Here is a 5349-nt window from a genome sequence, read left to right as displayed (position 1 = left end):
CCCTTCTCCGAGTTCAGCTCGCGGGGTGCCCAGCTGCCCGGAGCTCCCCAGACAGTTCCGCTTTCCCAGGGGCTGGGTGGGTACAGGCCGGAGCCCGGGAGGGCGGACGAGCACCCCCTCGCGGGGGGATGGACCGTGGTGGTGGGATTTTTCACTCCCCAAGTGCCTTCCTTTCTTTGTTTTTCGGACTGTGCGTTTCAGAGATGAAATCCTGAATGGAGGATAAGGACCCAACTTCGTTTGCGTGCGTCATTCTCGTTTCACTTGGGAACGCAGGCTTTGCCCATCACTGAGGGGTCACTGAGGGGCCAGAGCCTCCCGGGTCCGCTCACTTCCCGCCCTTTCCCGAAGCTGAGTGTGGGGCGCTCCTCCCCGAACCCCCGGTGTTCCCCCTCAAGGCCCTAGAAGTCCGGCCCTTCACCACGTCAGAGGGAGTGTGTTCCTTAAGGCGCTAAAATAGATTTCTGTGATCAAAGAAGGTAATTAAGGTAGACGCGGCAGAAAATGAAGGGGCCGAGTGTGTTCTCCAAGGCCTCAGAATCGCAGAGGCAGGTTCAGATTGTGAAGCAGAAAGAAGTCACAAAAATGCAACGCCAGCGTCCACGGTGGCCGCTTTTGTTCCGTGAACCTCTGAGCCAGGCTTTCCTTCTGCCTGAGCCCTCACCTGCCATCTTCTTCTGGAAAAACAAACGGAGGTATCGAGTCCTCCTTCTGAAGTTTAAGGGGAACAGGATGTTCAGAAGGAAACTTTTGTTTTCTTTAATGTTTATTTTTGAGAGACAGCTTAGGAGGAGGGGCAGAGAGAGAGGGACACACAGAATCCGAAGCAGCCTCCAGGCTCCGATTGGTCAGCACAGCCCAACACAGGGCTGAACTCACGAACCCGTGAGATCATGACCTGAGCCAAAGTCGGTGGCTTAACCAACTGAGTCACCCAGACACTCCCAGATGGAAACTTTTAAGAGGAAAATAGTGTGCATGTTTAATTTTTATCTTCTGGATCCCCGGAGCAATACTTACTTACAGATGAGATAATATTATGTCTGGAATTTGCTTCAAAAGATTGAAAGCTTGCATGGACGGGTGGAGATGTAGATGCAACTAGGTTAGGTGTTGAGAATTTGGGGGGATGGTTTTGGGAATGTGAGGGTTTTACTGTTGACGTTTTGGGCTGATGGTGGAGCTCAAGAGGTCTGGAGCCGATGGCCAAGAAAGAATTCTTGAAGATATCTTTGGTGCAAAAAGGTGATTTTATTAAAACACGGGGTCAGGACCCATGGGCTGGACCCATGGGGTCCTGACGGGTAACTCATTCTATATCCTCAGGTTGGGAAGGGGCCCAGGGATAGAGGAAGTCTCTAAGATATTTTGGAAGCAAGGTTTCCAGGACCTTGAGGGGCTAGCTGTTGCTAGGGAAACTGTTTGTTGTCCTGAGACCCATCAGATGTTTATCGTGGCCATAAGCATATACCGCGGGGTAGTTTCGATCAAGGAAGTAGATTTACAGGATCCTCGAGTTTGGGACAATGTTTAAGCCAAGGTTCTCTTTTGCCCCCATCACTGAGGCAGCTGAGCTCCGAGAGGGAGGTCACTCTGCCTTTCAAGGACTTCCCAGGCTGCAGGCAGTAAGGGAATTTAATTTTTCATTAGCCTTAGTTTCCCACATCACCTCTTTCCTTTGTTCCTGGGTAGCTGGCAGTGTCCGAGGGCTATCACGCGTGTTCCACCTTGGCCCCCGCCCAAGTGTGCCAGCCTGGCTTTGCCCCCAGCTCGTCCAAGCTCCCTATCACTGTTCTACAATAAAAGCTGAAAAGCCAGAGATGATAAACAGAAAGTACGGTTATCCGCATTTTCAGGGGAGGATGCTGTGATCCAGAAAGGTGAGAGAGACAGCTTCCTCCTGAACTAGGACCAGCACCACCTGGAGCCCGGCCCTGTTCTGGGAGCTCAGTGCCCTTTCTACTCTGCACAGGCACCCTCTGCCCCCACGCCCCCCGAGCCTGGTGTAAGCAGAGACGCTGGGTTGGCTTGGTAGTTCCACCTCTGATACCTATAAGCTGTGTGATTGAAGGTAATTCATTCAACTTCCTGGCCCTTCCGTTTTCTCCTGTACAGGGCGGGCACATCCCAAACTTCCCGTGCTCATCGGAACGTTGGTTTTCACGGATTGGCACCACCAGCCATGTGTCGTTGCCGGTCTCTGACTCAGCTCTGCCCTGGCTGTTACATAAGGCTCCCCGGGCTTCCCTGGGAACCGGCCATTCGTCCAAGGAGCCTCGAACCCTTTTAATAAATAGAGTCTGGTGTTTAGAACAAAGACCTGAAAGACCTGGGATGAGATGCGCTTAGTGCTCTTGACGTGCCCGGTGAGCCTGCCCTCATAGGAGACAGAGCGAGGGTGAGTGTGTGTGTGTGTGTGTGTGTGTGTGTGTGTGTGTGTGGTGTTAGTCTGCTCAGGTTGCTTTAGCAAAATACCATAGACTGCGTGGCATAAACAACAGACATTTATTTTCTCACAGTTCTGGAGGCTGGCAGTGCAAGGTGCTGGCAAGATTGGTTTCTGGGGAGACCCCTCCCCGCCCCCAGCTGTCTTCCCCATGTCCTCACACAGGCTTTTCTCTGTGTGTACACATCCCTGGTGTCTCTCTTCTTTTTGTTTTTAATGTTTATTTTGAGAGAAAGAGAGAGCAAGCATGAACGGGGGAGAGGCAAGAAAGGGTGCGCAGAGGATCCAAAGTGCGCACTGTGCTGGCAGCAGTCCGATGTGCGGCTCGAACTCATGAACCGTGAGATTGTGACCTGAGCCAAAGTCAAGGGCTCAACCGACTGGGCCACCTAGGTGCCCCCCACTCTCTCTTCTTAAAAGGACATAAGTCGTATTGGACAGGGATCCACTCTGATGACCTCAGTTACCTCTTTAAAGGTCCTTTCTCCAAATAGTTACTTTGGGTGATTCGCACTTCCACATTTGAATTGGGGGGGATGTAATTTAGTCCATAACATATATATGTATTCAAAATACTCTGTATATATCCAAATATATATATACATATAATATCACATACACATGCTGAACCAGAATCTTCCTTTTAACAAAAACACCCAGGGTGCCTGGGTGGCTCATTTGCAACTTTGACTCAGGTCACAATCTCACGGCTCATGAGTTCGAACCATGCATCCGGCTCTGTGCTGACAGTTCAGAGTCTGAAACCTGCTTCAGATTCTGTGTCTCCCCCTCTCCCTGCCCCTCCCCTGCTCATGCTCTGTCTCTCTCTCTCTCTCTCTCTCAAAAATAATAAACATTAAAAAAATTAACAAAACACCCAGATTTAAATACAGACTCACGCGAGAGGCGCTGGGTATAGAAGCTGAGGGAGGAGGCTGCACTTCTGGTGGGACATTCATAAATATCGATTCTCTTGGCCAAACTTTTGCTACGTACATAATAGACCGCGGTGAGGTGAGAGCGCCATCCCCTGACGCGGATTTAAAATGCAGCAAATCTGCACAGAGAGCCCGGTGGCAGGTGCAGGGCGGCCCTTTGCTGCTCGCTGCATGAAGGTCGTGCTGCATTGTCTTCCAAAGAGTCGAGTGGCCTCCGTAACAGGCCACCCCACTACCACCGTGGCCTAGGGGACCCAAAAGGTCAACGTAGCTTCCCTTTGGGTCACAGACTCGCATGCTCTCGAGGTTGGTCACTATGGTCAATTCAAAAGGAGTCTGGGCGAGCCTCCCAGACAGGGTCCCAGGAGACAACGGGATGTTCTGGAACTGTGAAAAGTCCGGACGTTCTCTGCCAGGAAGAGTGTCAGTGAAGGTTCAGTTATGGACCACAGAGTCCCCTGCGTTCCTTAGCTTCCTGGTGATCGGCCAGTAAGGACGAGGAAGCAGACGCTAGGAAGAATGTCTAAGGAACAGGAAACTCGCTGAAGAAGCCGTGTGCATGCCCGCCACACAGGAGGCCGCCTCTGCTGCTGCCCCGATGTTCTCGAAGCCCACCCGACACGGGGCATGCAGGCCCCGCGGTCCAGGAAGGACCCGACGCCGTGACTCTGCACTTCCGGAAGGGTCCTGGGGTTATGCCTTCTGCCTTCTAGGTTTTCCGGGGCTGCACCTGCTTGCCAGGACTAGGTGGCATGAGAGGTGCGATCGATGGGGGACAGTGACGTCACAGGGCCGCACCCTCAGAGTGCAGCTGTGGCCCCGGGATCTGGGTGCTTTGGACAGAAGACCCAGTGTCTGCTGCTTGTGCCTTCCTGGATGCGAGGGGATGGCGGGGCTCGTGCAGGGCAAATCTCGTCTAAACCGCCGGCGCCCTGATCTGTGTGGGTGTCGAAGCTGGAGGTCAAGGGCCGAGACCACCGCAAGGTGAGTGGGAGCTTTTTGTCTGGAGTCCATGTGGCCTGGCCCTGGTTTCCCATGTCATGGCAGGGCTTGCAGGACACGCAGGGGGAGCTGGAGAGGCCCCAGGAGCCTGGGGTGAGGACAACAGGGAACACCTGAGCCCCAGGACCAGCGGCGCCTTCCACGACCGAAGCTGCAGGAAGTCTCCGGCAGAGACGTCCCCACGACTGTATCTGCGACAGTCTCGGGGCAAAGGGGACTCCCCGGCCTCCGTCCCCCTCTCTCTGACTCTTCCAAAGTGCCCTGCGGCTCTGAACACAAGGACTCAGCAGGACTTGGGCGGGCCTGCTGTTTTGAGTTCTGTGTTCCGTCCATGAGCGCAGGGGGCAGAGGACACCCCTGGCAGGGAGAAGGAGGTGGTGAGGCTGCCCTCGGGAGCACTGACACGGAGCTCTTCTGCGCTGCCTGGATTAGGCACGTGGAGGCACCATGGCAAGGGGCAATCCCCCCGGCTGGCTAGGTGCCTCCGCCCCTGTGTTATCTGGGTGAATCCTCAGATAATGTGATGTGGGTGCTCTCCTCCGCAGCGGGGTCAGACCGCTCACCAGCGGACAGTTACCCCTCGTAGGAAGTAACACAGGGAAGTAAGGAGCCTTCAAAGGCTTAGCGGTAGCAGCGGTGACAACTGCGGAAGCATCTAGAACCTGCGGCGGCGTGCCTTGCATCATGGCGCTCCGCTTACCTGCAGAGGCTAGGAGGCTCTCTCCATCTTGCGGTGGTGCGGGCTGGAAGTTCCTGGGCCTGCGCTCGGCCGTGGTTCCCTCCTCCCCCTCCTCACCTGCTCTCCCTCTCCTCCTTTCCTCGCCTGCTCTCCCCCTCCTCCCCCTCCTCACCTGCTCTCCCTCTCCTCCCCTTCCTCACCTGCTCTCCCCCTCCTCCCCTTCCTCACCTGCTCTCCCCCTCCTCCCCTCCTCACCTGCTCTCCCCCTCCTCCCCTTCCTCACC

General features: G+C 54.8%; 1 long non-coding RNA gene across 1 annotated transcript; it reads left to right on the top strand.

Moving 5' to 3' along the window:
- Positions 1–253: 253 nt before the first annotated feature.
- On the top strand, positions 254–2317 carry LOC115289204. Its single transcript, XR_003907464.1, has 2 exons — positions 254–695; positions 2116–2317. It is a non-coding gene; the product is annotated as an uncharacterized LOC115289204 (long non-coding RNA).
- Positions 2318–5349: the final 3032 nt, after the last annotated feature.

This window comes from Suricata suricatta, chromosome 4 (assembly GCF_006229205.1).
Source record: "Suricata suricatta isolate VVHF042 chromosome 4, meerkat_22Aug2017_6uvM2_HiC, whole genome shotgun sequence".
NCBI lineage: Eukaryota > Metazoa > Chordata > Mammalia > Carnivora > Herpestidae > Suricata > Suricata suricatta.
This window is presented reverse-complemented; position numbering and strand designations above follow the sequence as displayed.